The sequence below is a fragment of the Anabrus simplex genome, chromosome 3 (assembly GCF_040414725.1).
Source record: "Anabrus simplex isolate iqAnaSimp1 chromosome 3, ASM4041472v1, whole genome shotgun sequence".
In the NCBI taxonomy this organism is placed as follows: domain Eukaryota; kingdom Metazoa; phylum Arthropoda; class Insecta; order Orthoptera; family Tettigoniidae; genus Anabrus; species Anabrus simplex.
Window position 1 is genome coordinate 490,673,933 of NC_090267.1, and position 24,125 is coordinate 490,698,057.

The 24,125-nt window shown below is 43.7% G+C and overlaps 3 non-coding genes across 3 annotated transcripts; all 3 read left to right on the forward strand.

Annotated features, from left to right (window-relative positions):
- The first annotated feature begins 3,357 nt into the window (after positions 1–3,357).
- TRNAI-UAU (transfer RNA isoleucine (anticodon UAU)) lies at positions 3,358–3,447 on the forward strand. The gene is given in 2 exon segments: positions 3,358–3,395; positions 3,412–3,447. It is a non-coding gene; the product is annotated as a tRNA-Ile (tRNA).
- A 1,230-nt stretch (positions 3,448–4,677) lies between these two features.
- Positions 4,678–4,749, forward strand: TRNAT-UGU (transfer RNA threonine (anticodon UGU)). The gene has a single exon. It is a non-coding gene; the product is annotated as a tRNA-Thr (tRNA).
- Positions 4,750–22,118: 17,369 nt separating this feature from the next.
- On the forward strand, positions 22,119–22,208 carry TRNAI-UAU (transfer RNA isoleucine (anticodon UAU)). The gene is given in 2 exon segments: positions 22,119–22,156; positions 22,173–22,208. It is a non-coding gene; the product is annotated as a tRNA-Ile (tRNA).
- The last annotated feature ends 1,917 nt before the right edge of the window (positions 22,209–24,125 follow it).

Consider the following 24,125-nt stretch of genomic DNA (forward strand, 5'->3'; position numbering starts at 1 on the left):
GCCGCGGTGGGGAGGCTTGCGTGTCCCAATGATGCAGATAGCCGAGCCGCAGGTGCAACCATATCGGATGGGTATCTGTTGAGAGACCAGACTAACGAATGGTTCATCGAAAGGGCGGTAGCAGCCTTTCGGTAGTTGCAAGGGTGGCAGTCTGGATGATTGACTGATACGGCCTTGTAATAATACTCAACATGGCTTAGCTGTGTTGATACTGCTACACGGCTGAAAGCAACGGGAAACTACAGCCGTAACTAACTCCCGAGGACATGCAGCTCTCTCTGTATGAATGATGTACTGATGATGGCTTCCTCCCGGGTAAAATATTCCGGAGGTAAACTAGTCCCCCATTCGGATCTCCGGGTGGGGACTACACGAGAGGGGGCGATCATCAGGCAGATGAATACTGACATTCTGCGAGTCGGAGCGTGGAATGTTAGAAGTTTGAATCGTTGTGGTAGGTTAGAGAATCTGAAAAGGGAGATGGATAGGCTAAAGTTAGATGTAGTTGGCATAAGTGAAGTACGTTGGCAGGAAGAACAAGATTTTTGGTCAGGCGACTACCGAATTATCAACACAAAATCAAACAGAGGAAGTGCAGGAGTTGGTTTAATAATGAATAAGAAAATAGGGCAGCGGGTAAGCTACTACGACCAGCATAGTGAAAGAATTATTTTCGTCAAGATAGACACCAAACCAATGCCCACCACAATAGTGCAGGTCTATATGCCTACTAGTTCAGCGGATGATGAAGAAATCGAAAGAATATATGAGGAGATAGAAGATTTAATACAATATGTAAAAGGTGACGAGAATCTAATTGTGATGGGAGACTGGAATGCAGTGGTAGGCCAAGGAAGAGAAGGTAGTACAGTAGGAGAATTTGGATTGGGACGAAGGAACGAAAGAGGAAGTCGTCTGGTTGAATTCTGCACTGATCATAATTTAGTCCTTGCCAATACTTGGTACAAACACCACAAACGACGGCTGTATACGTGGACGAGACCTGGAGACACTGGAAGGTATCAAATAGACTTCATTATGATTAGGCAGAGATTCAGAAACCAGGTGTTGGATTGCAAAACTTTCCCAGGAGCAGACGTGGACTCTGACCACAACTTGTTGGTCATGAAATGCCATCTGAAGTTCAAGAAATTGAAGAAAGGAAAGAATGCAAAAAGATGGGATCTAGACAAGTTGAAAGAAAAGAATGTGAGGGATTGTTTCAAGGAACATGTTGCACAAGGACTAAATGAAAAGGCTGAAGGAAACACTATAGAGGAAGAGTGGAGAGTCATGAAAAATGAAGTCAGTAGGGCTGCTGAAGAAATGTTAGGAAGGAAGAAAAGATCAACTAAGAATCAGTGGATAACTCAGGAGATACTAGACCTGATTGATGAACGACGAAAATACAAGAATGCTAGAAATGAAGAGGGCAGAAAAGAATACAGGCGATTAAAGAATGAAGTGGATAGAAAGTGCAAGGCAGCTAAGGAAGAATGGCTGAAGGAGAAATGCAAGGATGTCGAAGGCTGTATGGTCCTGGGAAAGGTAGATGCTGCATACAGGAAAATCAAGGAAACCTTTGGAGAAAGGAAATCTAGGTGTATGAATATTAAGAGCTCAGATGGAAAACCACTTCTAGGGAAAGAAGACAAAGCAGAAAGATGGCAGGAGCATATTCAACAGTTGTATCAAGGTAAAGATGTAGATAATTTGGTTCTGGAACATGAAGAGGCTGTTGATGCTGATGAAAAGGGAGACCCAATTTTGAGGTCAGAGTTTGACAGAGCTGTGAGTGACCTCAATAGGAACAAGGCACCTGGAATTGATGACATTCCCTCTGAATTACTGACTGCCTTAGGAGAAACCAGCATGGAAAGGTTATTTCATTTAGCCTGCAAGATGTATGAGACAGGAGAAGTCCCATCCGATTTTCAGCAGAATGTTGTTATACCTATTCCCAAGAAAGCCGGTGCTGACAGGTGTGAAAACTACCGCACCATTAGTTTAGTATCTCATGCCTGCAAAATTTTAACACGTATTATTTACAGAAGAATGGAAAAACAAGTTGAAGCTGAGTTGGGAGAAGATCAATTTGGCTTCAGAAGAAATGAAGGAACACGTGAAGCTATCCTGACTTTACGTCTGATCTTAGAGGATCGAATCAAGAAGGACAAGCCCACGTACATGGCATTCGTAGATCTAGAAAAGGCATTCGATAATGTTGATTGGACCAAGCTATTTATGATTCTGAAGATGATAGGGATCAGATACCGAGAACGAAGAATTATCTACAATCTGTATAAAAATCAGTCTGCAGTGATAAGAATCGAGGGCTTTGAAAAAGAAGCAGCAATCCAGAAAGGAGTGAGGCAAGGCTGCAGTTTGTCCCCTCTCCTTTTCAACGTTTACATAGAACAGGCAGTAAAGGACATCAAAGAGAAATTTGGAAAGGGAATCACAGTCCAAGGAGAGGAAGTCAAAACCTTGAGATTTGCCGATGATATTGTTATTTTATCTGAGACTGCAGAAGATCTCGAGAAGTTGCTGAATGGTATGGATGAAGTGTTAGGTAAGGAGTACAAGATGAAAATAAATAAGTCCAAAACAAAAGTAATGGAGTGCAGTCGAACGAAGGCAGGTGATTCAGGAAATATTAGATTATGAAATGAAGTCTTAAAGGAAGTAGATGAATATTGTTACTTGGGTAGTAAGATAACTAACGATGGCAGAAGTAAGGAGGACGTAAAATGCAGACTAGCACAAGCAAGGAAGAGCTTCCTTAAGAAAAGAAATTTGCTCACTTCAAACATTGATATCGGAATTAGAAAGATGTTTTTGAAGACTTTCGTGTGGAGCGTGGCATTGTATGGAAGTGAAACATGGACGATAACTGGCTCGGAAAGAAAGAGAATAGAAGCTTTTTGAAATGTGGTGTTACAGAAGAATTTTGAAGGTGAGATGGATAGATCGAATCACGAATGAAGAGATACTGAATCGAATTGGTGAGAGGAGATCGATTTGGCTAAATTTGACGAGAAGAAGAGATAGAATGATAGGACACATCTTAAGACACCCAGGACTTGTTCAGTTGGTTTTTGAAGGAAGTGTAGGGGGTAAGGACGGTAGGGGTAGACCAAGATATGAATATGACAAGCAGATTAGAGCAGATGTAGGATGCAATAGTTACGTAGAAATGAAAAGGTTAGCGCAGGATAGGGTGACATGGAGGGCTGCATCAAACCAGTCTATGGACTGATGACTCAAACAACAACATGATCAAAGAGCGTGTACTAAGGATCCTTAAAACCCCCAGGGAGTAATTACTTGTTTATTGATGAGACTACTTAACCGAGATCCCCAGTGGCGCAATTGGTTAGCGCACGGTACTTATAAAACAGTAGCCGAGAGATGCCGGGGTTGTGAGTTCGAGCCTCACCTGGGGAATAGCTTTTTTAATGATAAGCGTGTTCTTGTGCACCCAAATTGCAGAAGGTTTGAACAATTAATGATGATGAAAATGCCAGTGACAGTAAAGGGGAAGATCAAGAAGATACGTACAGCATACCAACAACTAAACGCTGATCAATTTATGATGAAAGTAAGAAGAAAAACGATCGTATTAATTCTATTAACCCGCCTGCATAGTGTTGTGGTTACCGTGATTAGCTTCCACTCTCGGAGGCCCGGTGTCGATTCTCGGCTTTGCCTCAAAATCTGAAAAGTTTCGTGAGTGCTGGACCGGAGTCTACACAGCCTCGGAAGTTCAACGCAATGGATTCCCATTCGATTCCCAGTTCAGCCATTCTGGAATTGGATTTCCACGGTTTGCTCACTTCTTCCCCGGGCAAATGCTGGTAAGGTGTCTTAATTAATGCAACGGCCGCTTAATTCCGTCTCCTGTGTCTATCACTTCCAATCTTCCCATCACTCCACAAGTCCCGTCTTAAGCATAGGAGCCAAGGCCACCTGGGCGAGGGACTTGTCCTCGACTCCAGTAGTATCCCCCGACCGGAAATCTCACGCTGCAGGACACTGCCCTTGAGGCGGTTGAGGTGGGATCCCGCGCTAAATCCGAGTGAAAAATTAACCCTGGAGATTAAATAATAAATAAATAAATAAATAAATAAATAAATAAATAAATAAATAAATAAATAAAGCGTTACGGAGCATGTAACTAAAAATAATATTTTAAATGCCGACGTCCTAAGATTGACCTTGTTCCGCCGTTCAAAAGGACGGCTACCACTCTCGGATAATACCCATGTTCTTAAGATCCACAGGTTAATACTCTACCACTGGTAGCTGATGAAATTCGAAGAGACCGTTTAGCTCAGTTCGGGCAACTGGAAACAATAGCCTGCAAGCAACAGCTAGAGGCCTCCTGATAGCTAATACACGACCCCAAGTTGATGGCCTCTACGGTAATTTAGAAGAAATCGATGGGATCTGCCTCCTAAGCTCACAAGAGGCAGGTACACTTTCTTATACATATTGATAAACACAACCAGAATACCGCTCATTCAGATCTTGTTTTGCACAGTGGCAGAGAACTCGCCTTGTAAACCACGGGTTGTGATTTCAGTCCTCACAGGAGGCACAATATGCGTTATTTATTTTCGTACGTCCATACTGAGTCTGGGTTGGAGTCTGTACCAGCGGAGTCCGTTAACACAAGCCCCCTTAGCTCAGTGGCAGAGCACTGGTCTTGTAAACCAGGGGTCGTGAGTTCAATCCTCACAGGCGGCAATATTATTTATTTTCAACGTCTTTACCGAATATTGCTTGGAAGCTGAAAGAGAAGGGGCATTCTTACAAGATCTCTTACCGAATAATAGACCACTGGTCTAGTAGTATAATACAGGGATTCTGGCGCCGCCAACGAGACCGGGCTCCCAGAGGCCACCTCCACCACCACCACAGCCAGAGGCCTCCCAGATGCCTCCTCCACCACCACCACAGCCAGAGGCCTCCCAGAGGTCTCCTCCACCACCCGCGGGAAATTTGAATTTGTAAACCAAGCCACGTGCTTTTTGACAGCTGTCATCGACAACAACGCATCGCTAACCTCAGTACTGCCATCTTGACGGGCCTAAACCTCAGTAGTACCAACTTAACCTAACTAGCGCCAGGTAAACCAAGCCACGTGTTTTTTGACAGCCACGTGCTTTTTGACAGACAACAACGCATCACTAACCTCAGTACTGCCATCTTGACGGGCCTAAACCTCAGTAGTACCAACATAACCTAACTAGCGCGTGGTAAACAAAGCCACGTGCTTTTTGACAGCCACGTGCTTTTTTGACAGCTGTCATCCGCCATCCTTAATCCAGAGAGCACCGTGCTGCCCTCTTTATCGTAGTAGATGTAAATTCGTCACCTGTCATCGCCAGTGCAGCCATCTTGGCGGGCCTAAACCTTAGTGCTACCAACTTAACCTCACTAGCGTGAGATAAACAAATCCACGTGCAGCTGTCATCCGCCATCTTTAATCCATAGAGCTCTTTAGCTACTTACCTTTGAAATGTGGTACGTCACAGCTGTCATCCGCCATCTTGCATCCGAAACCTCAGTGCTGCACTCTTTAGCTAGATACCTTTGAAATGTAGTGGCGGCAAATTCCACGTGCTCTTGTTTGGAAACAAAGCCACGTGCAGTTGTCAACCGCCATCTTTAATCCAGAGAGCACCGTACTGCCCTCTTTAGCTACTTACCTTTGAAATGTGGTACGTCACAGCTGTCATCCGCCATCTTGCATCGCAAACCTCAGTGCTGCACTCTTTAGCTAGATACCTTTGAAATGTAGTGGCGGCAATTTGAAAAAATCTTTATGCTCCTGTTTGGAAACAAACCTATGCGCTTTTTTGTCAGCTATCATCCGCCATCTTTAATCTAGAGAGCACCGTGCTGCCCTCTATGTGGTGGTGGTAAATTCTACACGCTCTTGTTTGGAAACAAAACCATGTGCTTTTCTGACAGCTGTCAACCGCCAGAGAGCACCGTGCTACCCTCTTTATGCCGGTGGAAAATTCTACGTGCTTTTTGACAGCTGTCATCTGCCATCTTTAATCAAGAGAGCACCGTGCTGCCATCTTTAGCTAGATACCTTTGAAATGTGGTGGCGGCAAATTCCACGTGCTCTTGTTTAGTAAAGAAAGCCACGTGCTTTTATGACAGCTATCGTCCGCCATCTTTAATCAATAGAGCACTGTGCTGCTATCATGCGGGTAATTTCGTTAGCCGTCATCCACCATCTTTAATCTACAGAGCACCGTGCTGCTCTCTGTAGTAGCGGGCAATTTGAAAAGTTCTGTTACTTGTCATCCGTCATCTTTAATCAACAAAGCATCGTACTGCTATCTTTAGTTACATACATTTAACATGTGGTGGCGGATAATTTGAAAAAAAAAACATTCCGTTAGCTATCATCCACCATCTTTATTCAACAGAGCATCGTGCTGCTATCTCTAGCTGCATACATTTAACATGTGGTGACGGCAATTTGAAATTCTATCTAGATGCCATCTTTAATCAACAGAGCACCGTGCTGCTATCCCTTTGAATTGTGGTGACGGATAATTTGAAATTCCGTTAGCTATCATCATTAAACATTAGTGCATTCGCTAACCTAACCTCTCATCTACTATCTTGAAGGAGATTATACGACACCTCCTCTACCTCCTGCTCTTCCACCTCCTCCTCCTCCCCTACCACTTTCGCCTCCTCCTCCTCCTCCTCCTACTCCTCTGTCAAGGCATAACTTTATCGAACACACATCGCGAAGGCAAGAGTGTGCAGCGATATGCATGTTTAGACTTGCGGATTACGAAAGAAACATAACAAGACTTGAATCGAACACTGCACTCGATGTCGTTAACTTCAACATGTGATTAAAACATTGTCTGGTGTGTTCAGAACACTACATAAGTAGAATCGAACGCTGTACAACATGTTAGGGGATACCTTTGTTCTAAGAAGATCAGATTGAAACATAACAAGACTAGAATTGAACACTGCACTCGATGTCGTTAACCTTAACATGTGATCAGAACATTGATCGATGTGTTCAGATCACTAAACAAGTAGAACTGAACACTGTACAACATGTCAGGGGATACCATTGTTCTATGAAAATTAGATTGCAAAATAACAAGACTAGAATCGAACACTACGCTCGATGTCGTTAACCTTAACATGTGATCAGAACATTGATCGATGTGTTCAGATCACTAAACAAGTAGAACCGAACACTGTACAACATGTCAGGGGATACCTTTCTTCTAAGAAAATTAGATTGAAACATAAGAAGACTAGAACCGAACACTGTACAACATGTTAGGGGATACCTTTGTTCTAAGAAGATCAGATTGAAACATAACAAGACTAGAATTGAACACTGCACTCGATACAACATGTGATCAGAACATTGATTGATGTGTTCAGATCAATAAACAAGTAGAACCGAACACTGTACAACATGTTAGGGGATACCTTTGTTCTAAGAAAATTAGATTGAAACATAACAAGACTAGAATCGAACACTGCACTCGATGTCGTTAACCTTAACATGTGATCCGATACAACATGTTAGGGGATACCTTTGTTCTAAGAAAATTAGATTGAAGCATAGCACGACTAGAATCGAACACTGTAAGAACATTGTTTGATGTGTTCAGAGCAAAAGAACAACTTCAATGATTTACCTAGTGTAAAAATCAAAAACACACACTGTGCACATATCGCATAGCTGTCTCGCCTATCACTTGCCTAGTATGAAAATCAAAAACACACTGTGCACATATCGCATAGCTAACTCGGCAACACTTCAAATGATTTGCTTAGTACGAAAATAAAAAAATCTATACCGCGCAGCTAACTCGTTCATCGCACTGCTAAGACGCTTAGTAATTGCAAATACACTGATATATGTCATACGAAAATCAAGAAAGCACACTGCGTAGCCAACTCGCTCGGGTCACTCGCTTAGTAATTGCAACACGACTAGAACACTGATACACGTTACTCTTTTTTTCTCGAAACACACACACACACACACACACGGATAAGAATGTTCCGAGATACTACATACTTACATGTTTTTTTTAAAAAAAATAGGGGGATGAAAGATCATAAATTATATGTACACATGTTGTCTCCTCGAAGTTGTAAGACGAAATAGACGCAGTACTGCGAGTTTCCGCTCTAGCTGGCGAACGGAAGTAGCATGATATCTCAGCAAAAAAAAAAAAAAAAACGCGTGAGCTTGCATACACGCAAGTCAGACACAATGATGGATACCGCGATTCAAATCCTGGCAACTTATGCCGTCAGGAAGGGCATCCGGCGAGCTTCTAGCTGTAGATCCCCGATTCTCGTGTTAAAAAGAGCATCTAGTTGTAAAACAGATTCTTAATCCGAGTTCTTTGACGTCAGGAAGGGCAACCGGCCGAAAACAATAGTTTATGATGTATGAGGCTAGATACTGCTAGTTTTGCGTCAGGAAGGGCAACTAGTCTTCAAACAAATTCTTGCGATTTAAAATCTTAGTTTTGCGTCAGGAAGGGCATCCGGCTGTAAAACAATAGTTCGTGATACAGCGATTTAAAATCTAAGAAGTGCATCTAGCTGTAAAACCCCGATTCTCGTGTTAAAAAGAGCATCTAGTTGTAAAACAGATTCTTAATCCGAGTTCTTTGACGTCAGGAAGGGCAACCGGTCGAAAACAATAGTATATGATGTAAGCGGCTAGATACTGCTAGTTTTGCGTCAGGGCGGGCAACTTAAACAAATTCTTGCTATTTAAAATCTTAGTTTTGCGTCAAGAAGTGCATCCGGCTGTAAAACAATAGTTCATGATACAGCGATTTAAAATCTAAGAAGAGCATCTAGCTCTAAAACCCCGATTCTCGTGTTAAGAAAAAGCATCTAGTTGTAAAACAGATTCTTAATCCGAGTTCTTTGACGTCAGGAAGGGTAACCGGTCGAAAACAATAGTATATGATGTAAGAGGCAAGATACTGCTAGTTTTGTGTCAGGAAGGGTAACTAGTCTTAAAACAAATTCTTGCGATTTAAAATCTTAGTTTTGCGTCAGGAAGGGCATCCGGCTGTAAAACAATGGTTCGTGATATAGCGATTTAAAATCTAAGAAGTGCATCTAGCTGTAAGACCCCGATTCTCGTGTTAAAAAGAGCATCTAGTTGTAAAACAGATTCTTAATCCGAGTTCTTTGACGTCAGGAAGGGCAACCGGTCGAAAACAATAGTATATGATGAAAGAGGCTAGATACTGCTAGTTTTGCGTCAGGAAGGGCAACTAGTCTTCAAACAAATTCTTGCGATTTAAAATCTTAGTTTTGCGTCAGGAAGGGCATCCGCTGTAAAACAATAGTTCATGATACAGCGATTTAAAATCTAAGAAGAACATATAGCTGTAAAACCCCGATTCTAGTGTTAAAAAGAGCATCTAGTTGTAAAACAGATTCTTAATCCGAGTTCTTTGACGTCAGGAAGGGTAACCGGTCGAAAACAATAGTATATGATGTAAGAGGCTAGATACTGCTAGTTTTGTGTCAGGAAGGGTAACTAGTCTTAAAACAAATTCTTGCGATTTAAAATCTTAGTTTTGCGTCAGGAAGGGCATCCGGCTGTAAAACAATAGTTCGTGATACAACGATTTAAAATCTAAGAAGAGCATCTAGCTGTAAAACCCCGATTCTCGTGTTAAATAGAGCATCTAGTTGTAAAACAGATTCTTAATCCGAGTTCTTTGACGTCAGGAAGGGCAACCAGTCGAAAACAAGAGTGTATGATGTAAGAGGCTAGATACTGCTAGTTTTGCGTCAGGAAGGGCGACTTAAACAAATTCTTGCGATTTAAAATCTTAGATTTGCGTCAGGAAGGGCATCCGGCTGTAAGACAATAGTTCGTGATACGGCGATCTAAGAAGAGCATCTAGCTGTAAATCCCCGATTCTCGTGTTAAAAGGAGCATCTAGTTGTAAAACAGATTCTTAATCCGAGTTCTTTGACGTCAGCAAGGGCAACCGGTCGAAAACAATAGTGTATGATGCAAGAGGCTAGATACTCCCAGTTTTGCCTCAGGAAGGGCAACTAGTCTTAAAACAAATTCTTGCGATTTAAAATCTTAGTTTTGCGTCAGGAAGGGCATCCGGCTGTAAAACAATAGTTCGTGATACGGCGATTTAAAATCTAAGAAGTGTATCTAGCTGTTAAACCCCGATTCTCGTGTTAAAAAGAGCATCTAGTTGTAAAACAGATTCTTAATCCGAGTTCTTTGACGTCAGGAAGGGCAACCGGCCGAAAACAATAGTGTATGATGTAAGAGGCTAGATACTGCTAGTTTTGCGTCAGGAAGGGCAACTAGTCTTAAAACAAATTCTCGCGATTTAAAATCTTAGTTTTGCGTCAGGAATTGCATCCGGCTGTAAAACAATAGTTCGTGATACAGCGATTTAAAATCTAAGAAGTGTATCTAGCTGTAAAATCCCGATTCTCGTGTTAAAAAGAGCATCTAGTTGTAAAACAGATTCTTAATCCGAGTTCTTTGACGTCAGGAAGGGCAACCGGCCGAAAACAATAGTGTATGATGTAAGAGGCTAGATACTGCCAGTTTTGCGTCAGGAAGGGCAGCTAGTCTTAAAACAAATTCTTGCGATTTAAAAGCTGTAAAACATATTTTTAATCCTAAGAGAATCGAACCCGAGACTACCGGGTGAGAGGCATGCACACTAAACCAAACTGTAGGCTATAGGTTACATTTTTTTTGTTCCACAGTCTTTGAAGTTGTATCGGCCCAGTCATTCAGAGCGAGGTGCAGAATGCATGTGTTGGCTGAAATTGTACACGCATCTTCCGGCTGTAGTAACCTTGAACGAAGACACTGCGTGGTGATAAGCTACTTGTAACTCACAGAACGTCTTCTTAGCTGAGTAGAATTCAGCCCGTGTAAGCTCCTAACATAAAATATCATGATTGTACGGAGAGATTAAAACACAGCGCCAGAATATACCCCACTCCTATCGAAAGAGCCTGCACGGCGCCAGCATGTAGGCTACTCCTGTTGAAGGAGCCTGTACCAGGTTTAACACCCCTCCATCAACAGCCCTTAATTAATGCTGGATTTTTTTGCACGCCCTCGAAACTACCTAAGAATGTAATATACTACTGTAGGGAGAGGGTAAAACCCAGTGCCGGCACATAGCCTACTCCTACCGAAGAAGCCTGCACACAGCTTAACGCCTCCATCCGACAAATGAATCACCCTCAACACTCTTGTACTCACAATCATTTTCGAAGGAGTCTGCATAAGGTTTAACGTCCCCATCAACAGCCCTTACTTAATGTTAGCTTTTTTGCACACCCCGCCTCTTAGATCATACACCATAGTTTTACGACCGGTTACCCTTCCTGACTAGGATATTAAATCGCAGTATACGCGATAAATTTGTTATAGCGGGTTTTATAACTAGATATCCCGGTACCGGCACATAGCCTACTCCTACCGAAGAAGCCTGCACAAGGCTTATTACCTCCATCCGACAGATGAATCACCATCAACGTCTTGTACTCAAAATCATTTTCGAAGGAGTCTGCACAAGGTTTAACGCCCCCTATCAACAGCCCTTACTTAATGCTGGCTTTTTATACAACCCGCCTCTTAGATCATACACCATAGTTTTACGACCGGTTACCCTTCCTGACTAGGATTTTAAATCGCAGTATACGCGATAAATTTGTTGTAGCGGGTTTTATAACTAGATATCCCAGTGCCGGCACATAGCCTTCTCCTACCGAAGAAGCCTGCACAAGGCTTATCACCTCCATCCGACAAATGAATCACCCTCAACACTCTTCAATCTATCCGCTACTTCGGGAGATAGCAGGTTCGAACTCCTACTGTCGGAAGCCGTAAAAAATAGCAAATGCTAGGCGAGGGACCTGCGCGATCGTCATAACATGATCTGGCCGGATGTCCTTCCTGACGGCTTAAGTTGCCAGGATTTGAATCGCGGTATCCATCATTGTGTCTGACTTGCGTGTATGCAAGCTCACGCGTTTTTTTTGTTTTTTTTTTTTTGCTGAGATATCATGCTACTTCCGTTCGCCAGCTAGAGCGGAAACTCGCAGTACTGCGTCTATTTCGTCTTACAACTTCGAGGAGACAACATGTGTACATATAATTTATGATCTTTCATCCCCCTATTTTAAAAAAAAAACATGTAAGTATGTAGTATCTCGGAACATTCTTATCCGTGTGTGTGTGTGTTTCGAGAAAAAAAAGAGTAACGTGTATCAGTGTTCTAGTCGTGTTGCAATTACTAAGCGAGTGACCCGAGCGAGTTGGCAACGCAGTGTGCTTTCTTGATTTTCGTATGACATATATCAGTGTATTTGCAATTACTAAGCGTCTTAGCAGTGCGATGAACGAGTTAGCTACGCGGTGTAGATTTTTTATTTTCGTACTAAGCAAATCATTTGAAGTGTTGCCGAGTTAGCTATGCGATATGTGCACAGTGTGTTTTTGATTTTCATACTAGGCAAGTGATAGGCGAGATAGCTATGCGATATGTGCACAGTGTGTGTTTTTGATTTTTACACTAGGTAAATCATTGAAGTTGTACTTTTGCCCTGACATATCAAACAATGTTCTTACAGTGTTCGATTCTAGTCTTGCTATGCTTCAATCTAATTTTCTTAGAACAAAGGTATCCCCTAACATGTTGTATCGGATCACATGTTAAGGTTAACGATATCGAGTGCAGTGTTCGATTCTAGTCTTGTTATGTTTCAATCTAATTTTCTTAGAACAAAGGTATCCCCTAACATGTTGTACAGTGTTCGGTTCTACTTGTTTATTGATCTGAACACATCAATCAATGTTCTGATCACATGTTGTATCGAGTGCAGTGTTCAATTCTAGTCTTGTTATGTTTCAATCTGATCTTCTTAGAACAAAGGTATCCCCTAACATGTTGTACAGTGTTCGGTTCTAGTCTTCTTATGTTTCAATCTAATTTTCTTAGAAGAAAGGTATCCCCTGACATGTTGTACAGTGTTCGGTTCTACTTGTTTAGTGATCTGAACACATCGATCAATGTTCTGATCACATGTTAAGGTTAACGACATCGAGTGTAGTGTTCGATTCTAGTCTTGTTATTTTGCAATCTAATTTTCTTAGAACAAAGGTATCCCCTAACATGTTGTACAGTGTTCGGTTCTACTTGTTTAGTGATCTGAACACATCAATCAATGTTCTGATCACATGTTAAGGTTAACGACATCGAGTGCAGTGTTCAATTCTAGTCTTGTTATGTTTCAATCTGATCTTCTTAGAACAAAGGTATCCCCTAACATGTTGTACAGCGTTCGATTCTACTTATGTAGTGTTCTGAACACACCAGACAATGTTTTAATCACATGTTGAAGTTAACGACATCGAGTGCAGTGTTCGATTCAAGTCTTGTTATGTTTCTTTCGTAATCCGCAAGTCTAAACATGCATATCGCTGCACACTCTTGCCTTCGCGATGTGTGTTCGATAAAGTTATGCCTTGACAGAGGAGTAGGAGGAGGAGGAGGAGGAGACGGAGGTGGTAGGGGAGGAGGAGGAGGTGGAAGAGCAGGAGGTAGAGGAGGTGTCGTATAATCTCCTTCAAGGTAGTAAATGAGAGGTTAGGTTAGCGAATGCACTAATGTTTAATGATGATAGCTAACGGAATTTCAAATTATCCGTCACCACAATTCAAAGGCATAGCAGCACGGTGCTCTGTTGATTAAAGATGGCATCTAGATAGAATTTCAAATTGCCGTCACCACATGTTAAATGTATGTAGCTAGAGATAGCAGCACGATGCTCTGTTGAATAAAGATGGTGGATGATAGCTAACGGAATGTTTTTTTTCAAATTATCCGCCACCACATGTTAAATGTATGTAACTAAAGATAGCAGTACGATGCTTTGTTGATTAAAGATGACGGATGACAAGTAACAGAACTTTTCAAATTGCCCGCTACTACAGAGAGCAGCACGGTGCTCTGTAGATTAAAGATGGTGGATGACGGCTAACGAAATTACCCGCATGATAGCAGCACAGTGCTCTATTGATTAAAGATGGCGGATGATAGCTGTCAAAAAAGCACGTGGCATTGTTTACTAAACAAGAGCACGTGGAATTTGCCGCCACCACATTTCAAAGGTATCTAGCTAAAGATGGCAGCACGGTGCTCTCTTGATTAAAGATGGCGGATGACAGCTGTCAAAAAGCACGTAGAATTTTCCACCGGCATAAAGAGGGCAGCACGGTGCTCTCTGGCGGTTGACAGCTGTCTGAAAACACATGGGTTTGTTTCCAAACAAGAGCGTGTAGAATTTACCACCACCACATAGAGGGCAGCACAGTGCTCTCTAGATTAAAGATGGCGGATGATAGCTGACAAAAAAGCGCATAGGTTTGTTTCCAAACAGGAGCATAAAGAATTTTTCAAATTGCCGCCACTACATTTCAAGGGTATCTAGCTAAAGAGTGCAGCACTGAGGTTTGCGATGCAAGATGGCGGATGACAGCTGTGACGTACCACATTTCAAAGGTAAGTAGCTAAAGAGGGCAGCCCGGTGCTCTCTGGATTAAAGATGGCGGTTGACTGCTGCACGTGGCTTTGTTTCCAAACAAGAGCACGTGGAATTTGCCGTCACTACTTTTCAAAGGTATCTAGCTAAAGAGTGCAGCACTGAGGTTTGCGATGCAAGATGGCGGATGACAGCTGTGACGTACCACATTTCAAAGGTAAGTAGCTAAAGAGCTCTATGGATTAAAGATGGCGGATGACAGCTGTCAAAAAAGCACGTGGCTTTGTTTCCAAACAAGAGCACGTGGAATTTGCCGCCACCTCATTTCAAACTAAAGAGTGCAGCACTGAGGTTTGCGATGCAAGATGGCGGATGACAGCTGTGACGTACCACATTTCAAAGGTAAGTAGCTAAAGATGGCAGCACGGCGCTCTCTGGATTAAAGACGGCGGATGACAGCTGTCAAAAAAGCACGTGGCTTTGTTTCCAAACAAGACCAGAAAGAATTTTTCAAATCACTACCACTACATTTCAAAGGTATCTAGCTAAAGAGTGCAGCACTGAGGGTTCGGATGCAAGATGGCGGATGACAGCTGCGACGTACCACATTTCAAAGGTAAGTAGCTAAAGAGCTCTATGGATTAAAGATGGCGGATGACAGCTGCACGTGGCTTTGTTTATCTCACGCTAGTGAGGTTAAGTTGGTAGCACTAAGGTTTAGGCCCGCCAAGATGGCAGCACTGCCGATGACAGGTGACGAATTTACATCTACTACGATAAAGAGGGCAGCACGGTGCTCTCTGGATTAAAGATGGCGGATGACAGCTGTAAAAATGCACGTGGCTGTCATAAAGCACGTGGCTTTGTTTACCACGGGCTAGTTAGGTTAAGTTGGTACTACTGAGGTTTAGGCCCGCCAAGATGGCAGTACTGAGGTTAGCGATGCGTTGTTGTCTGTCAAAAAGCACGTGGCTGTCAAAAAACACGTGGCTTGGTTTACCTGGCGCTAGTTAGGTTAAGTTGGTACTACTGAGGTTTAGGCCCGTCAAGATGGCAGTACTGAGGTTAGCGATGCGTTGTTGTCGATGACAGCTGTCAAAAAGCACGTGGCTTTGTTTACAAATTCAAATTTCCCGCGGGTGGTGGAGGAGACCTCTGGGAGGCCTCTGGCTGTGGTGGTGGTGGAGGAGGCATCTGGGAGGCCTCTGGCTGTGGTGGAGGTAGAGGTGGAGGTGGCCTCTGGGAGCCCGGTGGCGGTGGCGGCGCCAGAATCTCTGTATTATACTACTTGGTCTCTTAGCACAGGAGTCGTGAATGCGATCGTCAGATGTGGCCAGTGTTATTTATTTGACGCTGGATTGGAAGCAGAACCAGGAACACGTTTGGTACGAGCCTCCTGAGCTCAGTTGTAGAGCACTGGTCCTGTAAAATCGGTCTCGATTCTAGGTCTCTTAGCACAGGGGCCGTGAATGCGATCGTCACATGTGGCAAGAGTTATTTATTATCCCACGTCCATACTGAGGCTGGATTGGAAGCAGAACCAGACAAACGTTTTGTACGAGCCTCCTGAGTTCAGTGGTAGAGCAGTGGTCCTGTAAATCTGGGGTCGTGAGTCCAATCTGCTCAGGAAGCAGGTAAGATATATTTTCACTCGTCCATACTGAGGTTCGATTGAAGCTGAACCAGAAAAACGTTTTGGTACAAGTCATGTGTTCAATCATCACAGGAAGCAAGTAATATTTATTATCGCACGTCCTTATCGAGTTTGTTTATGAATCTGCACAAGAAAAAAGCATTAGTACAGGACTTCTCTGCTCAGTGGAGGGCACTGATCTTTTAAACGAGGTGTCGTGTGTTCAATCATCCCAGGGGTCAAGTCCTATATTTTTTCATTCGTCCTTACTGAATTTGCCTGTAAGCCGTACCAGGAAAATGCGTTAATATAAACCCCCTTAGATCAGTGGTAGGGCACTGGTCTCGTATACCAGGGTTCGTGAGTTCAATCTTCGCAGGAGGCAGGCATATTTTATTTCCTCTTATCCTTACTTAGCTTGCCTTGGAACCTGAACCAGAAGAGCGCGTTAAACCAAGCCATCTTATCTCAGTGGCAGAGCACTGGCCACGTAAACGAGGGGTCGTGAGTTTAATTTTCACAGGTGGCAAGTAATATTTAATCTCACACGGCTATACAGAAGTTGGTTTAGAAAGTGAAACAGCAAAACACAGCAATTCGAGTCCATTTATCTCACTGGAAGAGCACTATAGTCCGCATGAATTGTGTAGTGCTTAGTATGATTAGCTTCCACTCCCGCAGGGCCCAGTGTTCGATACCCGCCACTGTCACGAAATTTGAAAAGTGGTAAGAGGGCTAAAACGGGGTCCACTCACCCTCTTGAGATCATCTGAGTAGTGGTGGGTCCATTCCAACCTCAGCCATCCTCGAAGGGATTTTCAAAGCAAATGCCGGGATGATACCTGACTTAAGGCCACGGCCGCTTACTTCCCTCTTCCTTGTCTATTCTTTTCAATCTTCCCATCCCGCTGCCAGTTCCGTGATTCTCCACAGCCAGTGAGGCAGCCTGGGCGAGGCACTGGTCCTCCTCTCTAGCTGTATACCCCGATCGAATGTCTCACGTTCCAGGACACTGCCCTTGAGGCGGTAAATATAGAGCACCGAATTTAGTCGGAGGGAAAAACCAACCTTGGAGGGAAAAGAGATTCAGAGGAAGTAGGGGATGTGTCGTTCCATTTGCGATAATTCAGGTAGAATACAAGACTAGTTTATTTTTGACCGGTTATGCATTGTCCCATTCGCGATCACTCTTATCAGAGACACACAAACGGTCAGGTTGCTGTGAGGACTGGTAAAGTAACTAGATATCTACATACTAGGCGTCTTACGAAACGTATGTTGAAACTCATTAAATTACTTATATTTACCGTTTGAGACTGATGCGTTAATATCGGGACTGGAAGAGAATAAACAGGACTCAAATGAACCTTTTATTTAGAGTTAGCAGATGGTTGTTGGTGTAAACGCGCTTAAAAGAGTTTTAAGAAGCAAGACAAAAGATGGGCGTATTTAAACCGTTGAATTTTACAATTTCCAATTTCAGAACAGGATTTTGCTATAACACTTTGCTTCTTCTATAGTGCTACCCGTTCTAAAGCAATTGTAGCTCATCTGAGACTTAACACTTTCTTACACAATAGGGGCCACTATTAAATTACTGCTTAAATAATGTTCAAACTGTTCAAACATTCATACTGACACGTTAAGTTAACAACTGCTCAAAATATAATTAACCTACTTTCATATAACTGCATGTACGAATAACCCCTTAGTCTTATTCCTTGATACCGGGTCGGGGTGTGATGAGATTAATTTATAGGAATATATCTACGGCCGGATGCCCTTCCTGGCACCAACTTCAGCGAAGGAGGTAATGAAGATGAAATGTGTTATGGTGAATGAAATTGGGTAAGGAGTGGGAGGACTCAACTCTGGCCTCTGGGTAGGAACTGTACCGGCATTTGCCTGGAGGTGAAAATATTAAACCACAGAAAACCATTCTGAGAATGCCGACGGTGGGGTTCGAACCCACGCGTTTCCCGAATAGTTGGCGCCATAACCAGCTTTCACCTGTATAAATAAAATTATAATTTTTGTCTGTACTTAATGTTAAGGAAAAATTAAGATTAACATAAGTTGAAGAAATGATAATTCTATAATGATAGCGCGAAAAGATGAGATTGTATTCGGGAAATAGTGGGTTCGAATCCTATTGTCGGTAGCCCTGAAGATGGTTTTCCGTGGTTTCCCATTTTCATAACAAGCAAATGCTGGGGCTGTACCTTAATTAAGGCTACGGCCGCTTCCTTCCCACTCCTAGCCTCTACTATCCCACTGTCGCCAAAAGACCTATCTGTGTGCGACGTAATGCCAGCGATAAAAAACCCATGTCACCAAACATCCCTGACTTTTCCGTAAGTATCCATCATATAAAGCACGAGGCTTGCCTTTCTTCGTCTCAATGACATGCATGTCGTAAATAAATACGCAGATAACAACATAACAATGAAAGCTACATCAACCATGGATGTCTACAGCTGGAATAATTTCAGTATGTTAAAAACTATAGACTAATCATCATCATCATCATCATCATCTGTTTACCCTCCAGGTTCGGCTTTTCCCTCGGTCTCAGCGAGGGATCCCACCTCTACCGCTTCAAGGGCAGTGTCCTGGAGCTTCAGACTCTTGGTCGGGGGATACAACTGGGGAGAATGACCAGTACCTCGCCCAGGCGGCCTCACCTGCTATGCTGAACAGGTACCTTGTGGAGGGATGGGAAGATTGGAAGGGAAAGACACGGATGAGGGAAGGAAGCGGCCGTGGCCTTAAGTGGGAAACCACGGAAAACTACTTCGAGGATGGCTGAGGTGGGAATCGAACCCACCTCTATCAGTTGACCTCCTGAGGCTGAGTGGACCCCGTTCCAGCCCTCGTACCACTTTTCAAATTTTCGTGGCAGAGCCGGGAATCGAACCCGGACCTCCGGGGGTGGCAGCTAATCACGCTAACCACTACACCACAGAGGCGGACCTATAGAATAATATTACCTCAAAAAACCTTCAAGAGGGAGGTTGTGTGGAGTACGCCTTAATTCGCAGTCCCCCTGCTACAGGGACATTGGAAAACCCTGATAAGCTGCTGTTAATCTTACAGTTGTCGCAACTGTGACAAGAGCTGGTCTTTCTTCACATTCTTGTTTTCCACTGTAACGGAAGTGATCGCAAAAGGGAGAATTTTGCTGTGATGGCAAATGGGGCACAACCGTAGGGCAAGACGGAGAAGAAGAGGAGGAAGGAAGAGCTCTGGTATCGTAAACCAGGGGTCGTGAGTTAAATCCCCACAGTAGGGACGTTATCTCATACTCTAACAGGCTACACTCAGTATGGCCCTTGTTGCTCAAACAAGACAGCAGGTTGGTTCTAGAACCTTCAGCTCAGTGGCACAGCACTAGTCGTGTAAAGCATTAGTCTTGATTTCGATCCCTGTAGAAGACAAGTTATCTTTCATCTCCTTTCCTAATCTTGTTTACCATCCAGGATTGGCCTTTCCCTCGGACACATTTAAGGATCCCACGTCTACCCCCTCAAGGGGAGTGTCCTGAAGCAAGGGACTTTGGGTTGGAGAAAGAATTGCGAAGGAGGACCAGTACCTCGACCTGCTATGCTGATCAGTGACCTTGTGGGGAGAAATGAAATGAAATGTCGTATGGCTTTTAGTGCCGGGATATCCCAGAACGGGTTCGGCTCGCCAGGTGCAGATGATGATGAGGACGGCACATACGCCCAGCCCCCGTGCCACTGGAATTAACCAATTAAAGTTAAAATCGCGACCCGGCCGGGAGTAGAACCCGGGATCCTCTAAACCGAAGGCCAGTACGCTGACCATCCAGCCAACGAGTCGCACTGTGGGGAGAATGGAACATTGGACGAGATAGATAAGTAAGGTGTAAGGAAACGACCGCCTTAGGTTAGGTACCTTCCCGGCATTTACTTGGATGATAAAGCGGAAAGCATGGAAAACCTCTTCGAGGATGGCTGAGCTGGAAATCGAACTCCCCTCTAATTAGCTGACCTCCCGAGGCTGAGTGGATCACGTTTGAGCCCTTGTACCACTTGTTGTATATAAGGATAGAGCCGGGAATCGAACCCGGCATTCTGTGGTAGCAGCTAATCTCAGTAACCACTAGAACACAATGGCGGGCTCATACGAATAAGATAAACTCTCTTCTCAAGGTTTACCGTAAATAGCTGTTGAAAATGACGAAGGCTCTCCAGGCGATGTTTATAATCAGCGTTCGTTTACTTCGATTTGCATTATTTCCTGGGCGGTCAAGTACTGTCTAGAGCAGGGAGGGCGAACCTATGACACGCGTGTCATTAGGTGGCACACCAAATGCACGTATTAACGTTTTTATGTACATCTTGTACTATAGACTATGCATACCTCGTGCATCGTATGGTCATAGTGTTTCAGGTTTAAGAAATAAGTACCTATTTCTAGTTTCATTCGGACGGGTATTATGGCAACACTGATAGCTCCAGAAGTCACGTGAGATAAATGTCAGATGCGTCCGACGAATATTTCGCTCACCACATCAGTCATTTAGTGAAGTTTGGCTTCTGCGTGGTTGCCAGCATCGCGAAATTTTTCTTAGTGTGTAAATGTTTATTATTTTGAATTTTTGTAAGACAAGTAGTTGCCAAGAAATTTTTCCAATTTCGAGATTTGAACAAACTTAATTTCAAAACCTCATATTGCACAAATGAGTGACATTAATGCCAAATGTTTAGAGTAGTTAGATATTGACAGTTTAGAAATGGAGTTTACTGAATTTCGAGAAAGCAGTACATGGGTCAACAAATTCGTAGAACTTGGTGAAGCACTGGTGAAAATCGAGTGTGCTGTTGATGGTGAATACTCTCTCCAGAAGCCGGAGAACGTAATACTTGAGCAGTGGAAAAGCCTGCCACACATATTTTCGGCCGTGAAGAAACTTGCTCTAGTGCTAGATAATTTGTTTGCGTCATCATACGCCTGCAAGCAGCTCATTTCTACAACGAACCTTGTCAATGTAAGTAGAAAACTAACGTTGTGAAGTCAACAGTTACAAACCGTCTTGGTTCAGGTGCAAGTCTTATCGTGTGTTATGAAGCTATCATGTCCGCCTCTGTGGTGTAGTGGTTAGCGTGATTAGCTGCCACCCCCGGAGGTCCGGGTTCGATTCCCGGCTCTGCCACGAAATTTGAAAAGTGGTATGAGGGCTGGAACGGCGTCCACTCAGCCTCGGGAGGTCAACTGAGTCGAGGTGGGTTCGATTCCCGCCTCAGCCATCCTGGAAGTGGTTTTCTGTGGTTTCCCACTTATCCTCCAGGATGGTACCTAACATAAGGCCACGGCCGCTTCCTTGCCTATCCCTCCACAAGGCCCCTGTTCAGCATAGCAGGTGAGGCCGCCTGGGCGAGGTACTGGTCATACTCCCCAGTTGTATCCCCGCCCAAGAGTCTGAAACTCCAGGACACTGCCCTTGAGGCGGTAGAGGTGGGATCCCTCGCTGTGTCCGAGGGTAAACAGATGATGATGATGATGATGATATGGTTACGAAATATTGGAAAAATACGACCACGAAACTTGCAATCAAATGTATTATTTCACAATATATATGTGTATGAGTAATAACATACTATTAAACATTATTTTGTTTTAGGGATGAAAGTCCGCGGTGGTGAGGGGGGGGGGCAAGTTGTAGCCATTAAAAAAACTAAAATAATAAGTGGCACAGTAGACAGCCTGATAATAATAAACCAGACTTAAAATGGCACACTAGTTGGAAAATGTTCGCCATCCCAGGTCTAGAGAATCAATAGACAGCACCGTATGATCAAAGAGCGTGTACTAAGGATCCTTAAAACCCCCAGGGAGTGATTAGTAGTTTATTGATGAGTCTACTTAACCGAGTTCCCCAGTGGCGCAATTGGTTAGCGCACGGTACTTATAAGACAGTAGCCGAGAGATGCCGGGGTTGTGAGTTCGAGCCTCACCTGGGGAATGGCCTTTTTAATGTTAAGCTTGTTCTTGTGCACCCAAATTGCAGAAATTTTGAACAGTTAATGAGTATGAAAATGCCAGTGACAGTAAAGGGGAAGATCAAGAAGATACGTACAGCATACCAACAACTAATCGCTGATCAATTTATGGTGGAAGTATGAAGAAAAACGATCGTATTATTTCAATTAGCCCGCCTGCATAGTGTTGTAGTTACCGTGATTAGCTTCCACTCTCGGAGGCCCGGTCTCGATTCTCGGCTTTGCCTCAAAATCTGAAAAGTTTCGTGAGTGCTGGACCGGAGTCTACACAGCCTCGGAAGTTCAACGCAATGGATTCCCACTCGATTCCCACCTCAGCCATTCTGGAATTGGATTTCCACGGTTTCCTCAATTCTTCCCCGGGCAAATGCTGTGAATGTCCCTTAATTAATGCAACGGCCGCTTAATTCCGTCTCCTGTGTCTATCACTTCCAATCTTTCCATCACACCCCAAGTCCCGTCTTAAGCATAGGAGCCAAGGCCCCCTGGGCGAGGCACATGTCCTCGTCTCCAGTAGTATCCTCCGACCGGAAATCTCATGCTGCAGGACACTGCCTTTGAGCCGGTTGAAGTGGGATCCCGCGCTTAATCCGAGTTAAAAACTAACCCGGGAGGTTAAATAAAAATAAATAAATAAATAAATAAATAAATAAATAAATAAATAAATAAATAAATCAAATGTCCGCCTCTGTGGTGTAGTTAGCGTGATTAGCTGCCACCCCCGGAGGCCCGGGTTCGATTCCCGCCTCTGCCACGAAATTTGAAAAGTGGTACGAGGGCTGGAACGGGGTCCACTCAGCCTTGGGAGGTCAACTGAGTAGAGGTGGGTTCGATTCCCACCTCAGCCATCCTCGAAGTGGTTTTCCGTGGTCTCCCACTTCTCCAGGCGAATGCCGGGATGGTACCTAAGTTAAGGCCACGGCCGCTTCCTTCCCTCTTCCTTGCCTATCCCTTCCAATCTTCCCACCCCTCCATAAGGCCCCTGTTCAGCATAGCAGGTGAGGCCGCCTGGGCGAGGGACTGGTCATACTCCCCAGTTGTATCCCCCGACCAAGAGTCTGAAGCTCCAGGACACTGCCCTTGAGGCGGTAGAGGTGGGATCCCTCGCTAAGTCCGAGGGAAAAACCGAACCTGGAGGGTAAACAGATGATGATGATGATGATGAATAAATCAAATAAATAAATAAAGCGTTACTGAGCATGTAACTAATAATAATATTTTAAATGCCAGCAGCGCAATGGGCTTGAAGCTTAATGTAAAGAAGACCAACTAGATGGTTATAAGTAGGAAAGAAGATGGCATTCGTGGTAATCTCACAACAGCGAAGGAACAGATCGCGAGAGTAGAAACATTTAAATACCTGGGATGTCACATCAATGATGACTGGGACCTTACTCACGAGATCCGATGCAGAATTGCGCAGGCCGGAACTTCTTTTCAGAGACTTAGGAAACTTTTGACAAGCCGTGACCTTTCCATTTCACTTACGGACACGACTACTCCGTTGCTACGTTTTCAGAATTCTGTTATACGGCGTTGAGGCATGGACACTAACTGAGACCACGTGCAAGAGATTGCAAGCATTTGAAATGTGGACGTACCGAAGGATGCTGAAGATACCTTGGACAGCTAAAATGACCAATATAGACGTTTTGCACCGTATGAACAAAGAACCAGAAATTCTCACTACCATCAAGAGAAGGAAACTAGAATACTTTGGTCATATGATGCGGAACTCTAAATACCACCTTCTGCAAGTAATACTCCAAAGGAAAATTAATGGAAAACGTGGTCCGGGGAGAAGTAGGACATAATGGCTCGGCAAGTTGAGCCAGTGGTTTGGGGTGACAAAGCTTACTCTGCTCCGAACATCTGTGAAC